This window comes from Poromitra crassiceps (assembly GCF_964638095.1).
Source record: "Poromitra crassiceps genome assembly, chromosome: 1".
Taxonomy (NCBI): Eukaryota; Metazoa; Chordata; class Actinopteri; order Beryciformes; family Melamphaidae; genus Poromitra; species Poromitra crassiceps.
Window position 1 is genome coordinate 88,764,563 of NC_139623.1, and position 13,316 is coordinate 88,777,878.

Here is a 13,316-nt window from a genome sequence, read left to right on the forward strand (position 1 = left end):
AATACTCACTTGACCCTGTGGAAGGCCAGCCTCCTCCTGAGAGAAGACACCCGGAGGTGACAGCTCTGTTTGACGCCCACACAGCTCTGGACCATGGTGACCCATACAGCAACTATCCACCTCTGCACTGCCTCCAAAGTGATGGGAATGTACAGTCAGGGGTCTGCAAAGGGCCAAGAGTGGCCGACGCAGCACCGGATCAAAGACATGCTCTTCATCTCACACTCCTGGCTCTCAAAGCCTGCTTGTGGACTCTTTGTTTCTTTGCTGCCTCCCCTAAGCTTAATTTACCTACAGTATCTCTGCACCTCCCTCCCTCTCTCTCTTCACTCCCCCCCCCACCCCCATACATACACCTAACTCCTTCCTCCTCTCCCTCCTCTCTGTGCAGCACTCTCTTCCTTCCCTCCCTCCCTCCTCTCTGTGCAGCACTCTCTCCAAGTGACCCATTTCTTCCAGGGCCGTCTATCTTACTCCGGTCCACACCTGCTCACATTCTTGCCCAGTTGCAGACTGTACACTGTTCTGCCGTCATCCTGGAGCCCCATAGGGACACACTGCATGTTCTGAGAGAGTTGCCACATTTGTCATTCGCTGTCTACCTGCAGCATATTCACCTGTGTTTCTCCATGCGTGTTTGAATGCTTACTTTGCTCTTTGCCCTTACTGGTTGTTAGTTGTTACTACATGTTTTCTGAAAGGAACCATATCTAACAGACTGATTCAGTGTTGCAACGTGAGACTGCTTTTACAAGTCATGAAAGAAAAGTAAATGGTGCAGAGCAGTTTCACTCAACTTGGCTGGCTGTCAAAAATTAAGAAAAAGAGAATGCTGTGTTCGATTGGATCTGTGAGGGGAATGGCCATTGACGCTACGCTGTACATTGTCATGGCTAAAGTAGCTATAATTCTGAGTTTTATGGTTTTCCTAATATGGAAGTATACTGAACAAAGATATAAACGCACATGTTGTTTTTGCTCCCATAGTTGAAATAAAAGATTTAAGACTTTTTCTATGCACGCAAAAGGCTTATTCCTCTGAAATGTGGCTCCCAGATTTGTTTAAATCCACGTTAGTGAGCACTTCTCCATTGCCAAAATATTCCATTCACCTGACAGGTGTGGTGCTGATTAAACAGCATAGCAGGTGTGCTTTGGACTGATTACAATAAAAGGCCACTCTAAAATGTGTTGTTTTATACTGACTGCCCTTCAAGTGCAAACCTTTTAGACCACGTGAGTGAGTGAGTGAGTGAGTGAGTGAGTGCATGCGTGCGTGCCTGCGTGTCTCCGGGCTGTTCATGTTCATGTCCCCGGCGGGCCTTTGGCCCATGCTTATTTGTAGCCTCATAGTTCAGTTATACTGCATTTATGTTATTTATGCCACACCTGTCAAGTGGATGGATTATCTTGGCAAAGGGGATGTGCTCACTAACATGGATTTAATCAAATTTATGAACCAAATTTGAGAGAAATAAGCCTTTTGTGTGCATAGAAAAATACATATATTTTATTTCAACTAATGAACAATGGGAGCAAAAACAAAAGTGTTGCGTTTATATTTTTGTTCAGTATAGTATAAAAAGTATCCCCCTCCCTCCCTATTGTCTTCTGGCTGTAGAAAAGCACACTTCACTTCAGACTCGGCACACAACTGCAGACACAGCCACATTTCCATAGCCATAAATCATTAAGCTGTAGCTTTCCACCAGAGCCGACCATGAATAAATGCATCGGCTGCTCATTGACTGTGTAGGCTGGCTAACACAAATGACAAAACAACATACTATATGAGGGATCAGTGTTGGTAAACAAACGGCTTACTGTGGGCAACTTTATGGGACCCTATGGAGCCAGTCTTGAGTGTCTCACGCTAGCAGGCTCTGCTTTTTACTAAATTCACTTCATTTTAAAAACTGCGACAGTTCACGCAACTTTGACATGACATACATATATTTTACATCAGGCTCTTGAGCTACTTCTGCTCTCGCTCAGAATGTCAAAATACAACCGATGTGATGTATAGTTTTTGAGATATTAATGTTTGTTTGGCACAACTCATACTAGTTAACTGCTGCTGCGGTTCCACATTTCCGGGTGGTCATGATGTCACGCTGATTCGTCTTATACACGTGAAACCCTGGAGGAATAAGGTCTAAATTAATCATTGCATAAGAGAGATTATAATAATTTGTTTATGAGACACTTCAAATGCAATTTTGTGTCAAAATGCCGCCAATTATTTTTAAATGTGCCTTGGTGTAATAACCATAAACAGGGGTGATTGTCTCTATCTCACACCAGTGGTGTTGTTAGACGAGTGTTCCTCAAAATTAAAACATTTCCCACAAGTCTTGTTGCTTTGTCACAAACAGATGTTACTTCTTGTCCCTCTCTTGGTGTTCCACTACTTCCAGCATCTGTTGCTGCCACAACAGCACCTTCTTCCTGTTGTGTGCAATAAAGCAGTATCCCTTTGTGCCATAAAGCTGTACTGCAGATTTTCCACCAAATCTAACCCAGTGGCAAACAATGTAAAATGCAGTGTATGCCGCTAGAGGCTGCCAATCTTTTAGCTGGTCCTGTTTGTTTATGGTGAATATAATAGATATAGATATAGCTTGTTAAAATGCTACACATAGCATCATTAATAATTCTGCAAGGGTTAGTGGGCAGAGAGCCATGGATATTAATGCTTATGCGTATGGATGGGTTTTGGAAAGAGAGACAATAATCTTCGGAGGTGTCTCTCATTTATTAATTTTTTGTTTTGTTTTTGTGATTCCTGAGAATTACTTGCACTGCTGATATTGCTAGCCCTACAGTGACTATTTTCAAAAATGTCTTTAAATGTGTGTGGATCCACCTGAAAATGCTTTTTACACCCTTGTACTGAAAACAGGGTTAGGGTTAAATTAACTACTCTATTGGTAATTAAACAACGATTGTAGAGATTTCTGAGAATGGTTTATGTGTGTAAACTGCATAGACTGTATAATAAATATGGACAAAACTATCCCATTGAATTTCTTCTCCCTGGCGGGGTTCAAGCCATAGACTAGGTGGGGGTTGCCATCTTGGTTTTAGTGGGAAGGTGGTGGTTGAGAGGGTGGAGCTAAGGGCGGGCGTGGGATGAGCGCCAATTAGCATAACCTATGGGGGTGAGCCTACGTGCTGACAAACACGCCCACCTTGCTTCCCAAGCTAGCGGCCTGAGGCTAGCTAGTGTAACGGGTTTAATCTGGTTACGTATGAATTTAACCAAAAACACCACCATTTCCTCATTTTGTAGGCTATGTGAATGTCTTGTTTGAGTGTTCTGTTGTTGTTGCGTGTGAACACACCCCAAGTGGTGTGTCGCTTAGTGCACATGCGCACAGCTCCAGGAAGTCAGTCGGATGGGAAGATGGCAACGAGACCAGGTGTGCCGGTGAACTCTCTGCCTGAGAACGCTTATTATTTATAGTTTATTTTGTATCAGTGTATGCAACCGTTTATTGTTTTATTTAGTTTATAACTCAGTAAAGAGTTTGAGACCCAGTACTGCCTGCCTCCTGACTCATGAATGTCGCCACACACTCGTAGGTAATAGCCAGAACACAACGCAGACGAAACACACCGGCTACATTGGTGCCGTGACCCGGATTCATCTGAGATCGATGTCGTTCGGTCGCCGTGGGAGGCTCGATCACTCGTTTTGTTTCAAGTTGGTCACTCTCGGCCGTGTGGGACATTTTGAATAGACTGAGGGACTGCAGCTGGTGCGGCTAGGTGAGCTAACGTTAGCTGCCACACCGCACGTGTAGTGAAAAGCTAGCCTGTTGCTCAGGCTAGCCGTCGTGGAGTTTTCCCCAGCGTAGAGGAGCATGGGGAGAAGCGTCGGAGAATGACGGAGGAGCAAGCCAGAGAGAAGCGGTCGGCCATGCGGCGCTGTGTGGTGGAGATGGGGGAGCTGGTCGGTGAAGGAGCCCGGGGGGCAGGCGCTGCAGGAGCGGGTCCAGGGTGAGCGCGTCGCCAGAGGTGCCATGGAGCTACGTGCGGGAGAGCCGGCGTCCCGGGAGTTCAGCTGGGTCGCCATGGACTGAGTTAGGGGTGAACGTGCCCTATGGTTCTGAACAGTTCCGGGTCTGTTATTTGTTTTGCCATGCTATTGAGTTATGTCTTATTAATTTGTTCTGTAATGAGCATGTTTCACTGTAAAGAAAGAGACTGTGTGGATTCCTGAGCTGAGGAACGTACTGCGGATCCTTGACCTGGTGGGGGCGTCCGATCACCTCTTCATGCTTTTCCCTCGGAGAGCGACGAGGACGTAGGTGGAGAGTGGCTGAACGAGGAGTAGCTGCTCACTGGGGACACTGGGACTGTTCAGGTGTTGCTGGGACGAGCCACGACAGAGACAGTGTCTTGTTGGAAGGAGTGTGTAACAATGCTGTAGAGTGTATGATTTGTTTTGTTTATTCCAGGCTTGTGGAGAATATCGCACAGACAGTGGTTACGTTTGGTATTTTGGCGAAGCGCTGGGAATGGTGTAGCATAAAGCTAAAGTAGCTATTAGATAGCTAGGATGGTTTGGATGTGTGTTAAGGGGGACACGGTCACATGAGCCCAAAGGGACCACGTGTAGTGGGGTGTAGGCTGCACCTCTATGTTCTGAAAGGGTTGGGGGTCTGATCAACCTGTAATTCCTTTTAATCTGTTTTACAGATAGTTCTCAAACTGAACTCAAAGATTAGATCTTTGTTAGCTGGTCCAGGGGGCAAGATTGGGGAGTGTCTTACGGAAGCACGGTACTTGGTGTGAAGTGGAGCTTTGATGAAGGATGATTTTGGTGAAATTCAGGGAGGGTGAATGTAACGGGTTTAATCTGGTTACGTATGAATTTAACCAAAAACACCACCATTTCCTCGTTTTGTAGGCTATGTGAATGTCTTGTTTGAGTGTTCTGTTGTTGTTGCGTGTGAACACACCCCAAGTGGTGTGTCGCTTAGTGCACATGCGCACAGCTCCAGGAAGTCAGTCGGATGGGAAGATGGCAACGAGACCAGAGCCCCGTTCCAATACCCATACTTCCATACTATTTAGTAGGCAAAAAAAGATTTAGTATGTCCCAATACATAGTATGTCAGATGCAGTATGCCAAGAGTACCAGGATGTTGTACTACATCAGCTCCTATTTCGGAGTATGCATCGATGCATGCTGCTTCAGCCAAACTTCCCCACAATCCTTTGCGCAGCAGGAAGTTATGTCTTCTTCTTCTTCTAATGTTTTATGGCGGTTGGCAAACAACTTTTTGTGCATTACCGCCACCTACTGGAGTTACGTCGCACTGACTGAGCTGCGTGTTCATGAATGAGATAATTAACTTTAAGAAAGCCTTGAAATATGTTAAAACCAAACAAGCAATGGTGTGTACCAAAACATGCATATCTTGATTCCTGTTTAGATCTCTGACTTAATGTTTTTGCTTTATTTATTTTATTTTGTTTATTTGATTGTCTGTTCCAATTTTGTAAATGTTTAGTCTGAATTTTTTGTATAATGTACTGTTTGTTACTGCCAGACTTTGTTTATTGAATAAAAAAATAAAAATAAAAACTCAAATGTGGCGCTGCGGACGTCGGCGGAAGTGAGCAAGAGGTCGGAGTTCAGGAAGCTCACGTGACGACAGATGCAGTGTGTCCCAATAGTATGCATTTTGCATGCATGCTGCACACTACAATCCATACTTTGTGAGGGCAGCGGCAGTACATACTACAAGAAAGAAGTACAAGTATGGGTATTGGAACGGGGCCCCGCACTTGAATGTTTTTTTTTCTTTTATGTCCATAGCAAACACTGCAACAGGAAGTGAGCGGGGGTTCAATTTAGAATGTTTTTGTTGTCAAGTTAAAACCGTCTATATAAGAAGTCCCGGTGAGATTTTTCAAAGTAAAATAACGATTCTGCACAATTATAGAGCAGACAGGGGCGAATGAAAAATTATTATTTTCCACATTAAACTAATAAACTAAGCATTTAACTGGAGTGCATAGCCTTTACAAATTGGACACTGGACACCCCCGTGTCCAAGATGTCGGCACAAACTATATATGCACGCGCTCGGGGAGACCTCCTCTATGACATCCCACTCTCTGCTAAGGCCAGTAGGAATAAAAAAAGATATGGCGGCCTGTCAAACCCACCCAAACGCCCTATGGTGACATTTCTGGACAGCCGTTGGACAGTGGACACCCCTGTGTCCAAGATGTCGACACAGTGGCGAACCGTCAGGGCCTTCTAGGTATTCACTGAAGGCCCAAGAATAATAATAATAAGAATAAATTATTTGTATTTGTTATTTATTCATTTTTATTCACAGAAATAACAGTAACGTAGCCTAATAATGTCCCAAAATTGTTATGATCTTGGACTCACTTTGTTTCAGCAAATATGGGGTTAAAATAGGACCAGCCTCCACCGCAAATGGTAGTTGATTGACAGCAAGCCAGGACCGACTGGAGTCATGAAATGGGGACGACAATTTTGATGACAGGTGTTTTAACCAATCAGAATTGTGGGTGGGATATGTATCAGGCATTCGCGAATACAAACTAACCTCGCGTCACCAGGCTCTTCTCGGCGAGAAAGAGCCTGGCTCCCGCCCACAATTGATTTTGTCACCCTACTGGTTCCCGCCTAGAGCCCGCCCTAGACCGGATGGCAGCGTTTCTAGCTCGTCAACTTTCACGTTAACTTGACAATTTGACCCAAGTATCAGAATCCTCTTTCACCGTTTTGACCGGTGTGTCAGGCGGTGGTGGCGGAGATGCCATATTGCATAAACGTTTTGTTTTATGTAACGCTAGCTTTGTTTTGATCAGACTCTAGTTTAGGTAACATCACCGCGTCAAGCTAACGGCAACAAAGACGTTGTTAGGCGCATTGCCATCCGGTGTTAATTCTGGGTCCGGGGTTTACGCCCCCATGACAAAAAGCGGGGTGGAAGGTGCCCAGACTAATACAAACCAACCAGGAGACGAGACGAAGCACAAGGAGGGAGGAGTTTATGATGTGGTTCGGTTGTGATGAAGTCGCGCAGTTTTGTCATCAAGTGAACGTCATTCATTGGTAAATTAAAAACTTTTTTTTTATTGCTGTCGGTGCGTGGGCAGGGGGTGCACCCGCGGGTTTTTGAGTTGAGTTCTTTGTGCTTTTAATTTCTGACTCTTTTTGTGTATTGAGGCGGCTAATTGTTAAAACTGTGGTTGTGTGACTGTAACACAGTAACAGTGTTACTGTGTTACAGTAACAGTGTTACTGTGTTACTCCCCGGGTTCTATGTTCCCCGGGTTCTATATTCCCCGTTTTTCACTAACCCTAAACCTAACCTCCCCCAGACCCTAACCCAAAACCTAACCTCTCCCACCCCCACGCCTAAACCTAACCTCCCCCAGACCCTAACCCAAAACCTAACCTCTCCCAGGGAACATAGCGGGGTTCTATGTTCCCCGGTCCCACAAAAACGGGGAACATAGGACCCGGGGAACATAGGACCCGGGGAACATAGGGATGACCCCGTCAGTAACACAGTAACAGTGTTACTGACAGTCTGTCAGTAGGCTATGTCACTGTCACTGTCATGGATGTCACTGTCAGTGACATCCATTGTTTATGCAATGTCATTCTCATAGCTGAGAGGAGTAGTGGAGTAATTATTGTGTGTAACGACCTCCTCTATGACATCCCGCTCTCTGCTAAGGCCAGTAGGAATAAAAAAAATATGGCGGCCCGTCAAACCCACCCAAACGCCCTATGGTGACATTTCTGGACAGCTACTGGACAGTGGACACCCCCGTGTCCAAGATGTCGGCACAAACTATATATGCACACGCTCTGTTGAAGGTGTGATGGAAAAATTGCAAAGGGATGCTGTTGAAATGCCCTGTAAGGCCGCAGAAGTTGCTGCACCAATCCGGAACGAATGCCCTGAGTATTGCTTTGGGGGTATGCCACATCTAAGGAGAATCTGCTGTAAATGATGGGTAAACCAGTATTTGGACATGGGATTGTTATCTGGGGTTAAAAACAGAGGGGTGTGAGTGAGGGCAGTGGCGTAATTTCAGCCAGAGCCAAGGTATGGCAAGATAGGAGGTGGGGGGTGAAGGGGGGGCTTCCCCCCCTTCGTGGATTTTGTGTGTGAAATCGGTTGTGTAATAGTCAATTTTGGTTAGTTATTTCTATATGCAATTCAGTTATGTGAGATGTATAGTAAATATACTTTTTTAAATTCCAGTGAATGATATAGCCTACATGTAGTGTTAGATTTTTTATTTAATTTTTTTTGTGATTTGCTTCACTGACTCACAGGCTGTGCATAAAAATGAATGCATTACACTACAGTTACATTGTAGGAACACAATACGAGGGATCAACCGAGCAGCAATTTGGTAAACAAACTGCGTCACTGGGTGTCAACGGCAATGGAACCCTATGGAGCCCAAGTGACACGAGGCTTGTGTGTCTGACTCTAGCCGTCTAACTCTGTTTACATTTTAAAAACTGCGACAGTTCACACAACTTTAACACGACAGCAGGGGTGTAGTGGAGGGTAAGTAAACGCAGTTTATCCACCTCTTTGAAATGATGCAGATAGTTTACTCACCTATTTTCAGATCACCTATATAAAATAATGAAGGGACACAAGGTGGGTAAACTACTCACCTTGGATAGTTTACCCACCTCTGTATTTACCACTACACCCCTGCACGACATGTATATTATACATCAAACTCTTGAGCTACTTCTGCTCTCACTCAGAATGTCAAAATATAAGCGATGTGATGTATAGTTTTTGAGATATTAACGTTTGTTTGGCACAACTCATACTATTAACTGCTGCGGGCTTCCGCATTTCTGGTGACGTCACGCTGATTCGTCCTATAGTTCAATTTTAGTGTTATCGGTTATAGAGTATTATGTGTAAACTATGTTATGTGTGACAATGTGACAAATAAAAATATTTGAAATATGAAATAATGTTTGGTCCAAATCATTGCTAAAATATTTATTTTAACAAAAATATTATTACAGTCTGTCATTGGCTTGTTTTTAATCATACTTGCCTACATAAGTCGTTTTTGAGTGTGGAAACTTGATGTACCACAAAACTCAACTTGCTTTGTCTGGGGGCCACTTTTGTATAATGATAGGAAACCACGGGCCAGTTAACAATTATTTTTTCTGTACAGCAGCAGATTGTAGGATTTTTGGGTGTCAGACAGAGTTTAGTCTGACAATTTTGTGCACATAGGTTAAGTTAGTTAGGTACACACATAAGTGCCTGAGTGGCGAGCAGACGGCAGTATTTGACAATTTAGCTGGAGCTCAGTCAAACTTTATTTCGACGGATTTGCCACACCTCTCCACTGGCACCTCTGGGTCACCTCAGAAAAAGAATTGTCATGCCAGGGTGCTGGAGGTGGAGATGGTGAAGGTCCTCCTCTCTCTCTCGTAACGGACAAGCCCGTCTTTTATTGTCACACGAACACCACAATACATGCATGCGATGCGGCCACAACACACTCATGCTGACGGTGGCCGGTGAAAAGTGTCCTCTGCATTTAACCCATCCAAGCATGTCCTTTCCTCCGAGGGGCAGGCCAGGAGCAGTGGTCGCTTTCTCGTACAGCGCCCGGGGACCAACTTCGGATGTTGTCGTCACTGGTCGGATGACGATGACGATCTGATCTTCTGCATGTTTTTAGTGGGGGGGGGGGGGGTTATATACGGAGGAACCCCCTGGGGGGTACGGGGAGAACATGCAAACTCCACACAGAGAGAAAGGCCCTTACGACGAGATAACCCACCTGGGCAGTAGGCACTGAAGATATGGGGGGGAACACAACCACAGCGCTCACAGTGTCCCAGGTGAGAATCGAACTCAGGACCTTCTAACTGTGAGGCGACAGCGCTACCGACTGCGCCACCGTACCCCTCCTTCATTCTGTTGACCAGCACGATGCTCTTCACTCTCCCGACGTCGTTGCCGCCACAGTGGATGATGAGGAGAACCGGTGGTGCTGCTGCTCTTCCTTCAAGGGCATAATTAAAGAGGGGGAGAAGGGCATCCCACCGCAGTCCACCTTTGCCAAACCAGCTCACGCGAATGTCTGGTAGGATGAGGTAGGTCCCCAAGGTCTCTCCAGCTCGCTCGCCCCCTCACCGGACATAGCTGTCACCGATGATCCACACTGCTGTTGGAGGAAATAAAGTAATAAATACATAAGATCATGAAATATAACCTATGAAGGGTGGCTCAGTTTATGTTGACACTACTATACCACATCTGTAGGATAAAATTGAAAAGGGAGTGACTCCTCAAAACAGATCACAGTCTTTAAATACTTGTCCTTTGAAGACAATGCACAGTAATAATGGCTGTCTAAAAGTCAAGCAGCCAAGATTGGTGCTTACATTTCATGCTATGTGCAGCAGGTGTGATGGAGGCATCACTGGTGGCCATGCCCTCAAGTACAGATGTCTGAAAGAAGGAAACATTTAAAAGGCACTGATGTATCTGCACGGATAATCAAACTGCAGATTTTTGAAAGTGTTGTTTGGTACAATTAAGTTAAAAGGAACAACGGCAATAGCATCAATCCAGTATCAATAAAACATTTAAGAATATTATACATACTGAACTAACGTTGTTCCCATCACAGGTTATCCAAACCCTTAACGTAATACAAGTATAATCAAGTGACATCAAAAGAAACGACTTGTAACTAACGTTAAAGTTATTTGATAAATCGGAATTCAGGTCAACCATCAACGTTAATTGATATATAGTTAAAATTATTCATCTATTAAGTAGCTAGCTAGTTACATTGATAAACGGTAATGTTGATTCACGGTAGCTATTATGCTTAGTACATTATATAACGCTATAGTTAGAATGTCAATATCAGATAAGTCTTTGGTTCAACTTTTTTATTGTAATTTCGTGTAAATTTAGCCTACCTCAACGTAACGTTATGTGGGATGACTCCACTGCCTCAAGGTCCCAGAGCAACGGCAGAAAAGGTGGGTAGCCTCGTGAGACTGGGTGGCCTGGATGTAGCCGTGTTAGCTAGCTTGATGTTAGCAGGTTGTCTGCTAGTGTAGCCGGTGTGTTTCGTCTGCGTTGCAGGACTGACCATTCTGTGAAAACCGTCTATACAGCTGAGCAGCGAAAACAAAAGTAACGATGTCGAGTGAATATTTCTGCAGTTTGCCGAATGCTGAGAAAAAGGAAGTGCTGTGGGGTTGCGCTCTGGTGAAAACCGTCTATTCGCTAGCTCTTATATTTGCTGGCAGTACACAGCTGTTCTCCATAAAAGATTAAGATGATGATGCAGCTAGAAGGTTCTTGAATGTTGTTGACATTTCCGGAGAGGAGATCCGAAAAGGCGCTGAGGGATGAGTTCCCGCCGACTGAGTCGTAGAATGGACATATATATCGTGAATGGGAGCACTATGGGTGGATACATGTCTGCATGATGAACACTGTAAATAGATTCCACTATGAAGAAGACATCAAACTCCAGTAGGTGGCGGTAATGCACAAAAAGCTGAAGAAGAAGAAGAAGAAGAAGAAGAAGAAGAAGAAGAAGAAGAAGAAGAAGAAGAAGAAGAAGAAGAAGAAGAAGAAGAAGAAGAAGAAGAAGAAGAAGAAGAAGAAGAAGAAGAAGAAGAAGAAGAAGAAAGACATTAGGCCCTGAGACACCTGTAAGGCAGTTGTGGACAGTAATACATAGAATGTCAGGAATTTATAAAAGGAGGGGAGTTCCAGTTCTCAAGAAAGGGGAGGTGGAAGCAGTTTCTAATATAGAAAAGGCAAATATGCTGGTTGATGCCTTTCAAGCAGTACATAGTTCTGGGAGCCTGGGGGTGGAGAGGGGTAGGAAGAGGAGTGAGATGATGATAGAAAATAATAATAAGTTGAATTGGAGCACAGAAAATGAAAGTACAGTTAATTTCTTTTTCACAATAAAAGAGTTGAGGGATGCTATTCAGTCTGGTGCAAATACTACTCCAGGGAGAGATGGGCTTTCATATGAAGTATTTAAACACTTAGATGATAGTGTTATTCTAGAAATTTTGTGTTTGATTAATAATGTGTGGTTAGAGGGTTGTTTGCCAAAGGAATGGAAACATGCAGTTATAGTTCCTATTTTGAAACCAGGTAAGGATGCATCTGATCCTAGCTCGTATCGTCCTATAGCATTAACATCAGTGCTGTGTAAAATAATGGAAAGGATGATAACTAATAGGTTAGTATATTATTTAGAAAGTAAGGGGCTTTATACTGATTTTCAAAATGGATTTAGGAATGGGAGGTCAACAATGGAGTCAGTTGCAGTATTAGATCAAGAAATTAGAAAGGCATTTGATAATAAAGAGATAGTGGTAGGTGTATTTTTAGATATTGAGAAAGCATATGATTCTCTATGGAAGGAGGGTTTAATGATAAAAATGTATGATTTGGGAATTAGAGGGAGAATGTTTAATTGGGTTAAGGATTTTTTAATGAATAGAACAATTCAAGTACGTGTGGGTGGGCAAAATTCAAAGATTGTCAAAATAGAAAATGGTACGCCCCAAGGAAGTGTAATTAGTCCTGTCTTATTTAATATAATGATAAATGATATATTTAGTAATATTGGAAGTGGGTTTGGTAGGTCTTTATTTGCAGATGACGGGGCTATTTGGAAAAGAGGAAGGAATGTAGAATTTTGTTTAAAGCAAGTCCAAAGAGCTTTGGATTCTGTAGAGGAATGGGGAGATAAATGGGGCTTTAAAATATCAGCCGCAAAGTCTAACTTTATGATTTTTGGCTTCAAAAGGAAGTTACCTAAATTTGGGCTTCATATGTATGGTTCTCCTCTAGAGAGAGTAAAAGTATTTAAGTTTCTGGGTGTGTGGTTTGATGAGAGGATGACATGGAACATCCATATAACAAAAACCTTGGTTAAGTGTGAGAAAGTTATAAATGTTCTGAGAAGTTTGGCTGGGTGTGAATGGGGGGCAGAGAGGGAGACCATGCACTTAATATATCAGGCAATGATCAGGTCTGGGATGGATTATGGGTGTTTTGTCTATGGTTCTGCAGCAAAGTCATTGTTAGGTAAGTTAGATGTTCTTCAGGCTAAGGCATTGAGATTGTGTTGTGGGGCTTTTAAGACTTCTCCAATTCCTGCTCTGCTGGTGGAAATGGGAGAAATGCCTTTGTGTCTGAGATGGGTAAAGTTAGGGTTGCAGTACTGGGCAAAACTAAATGGTAGTATTCAGACATTTC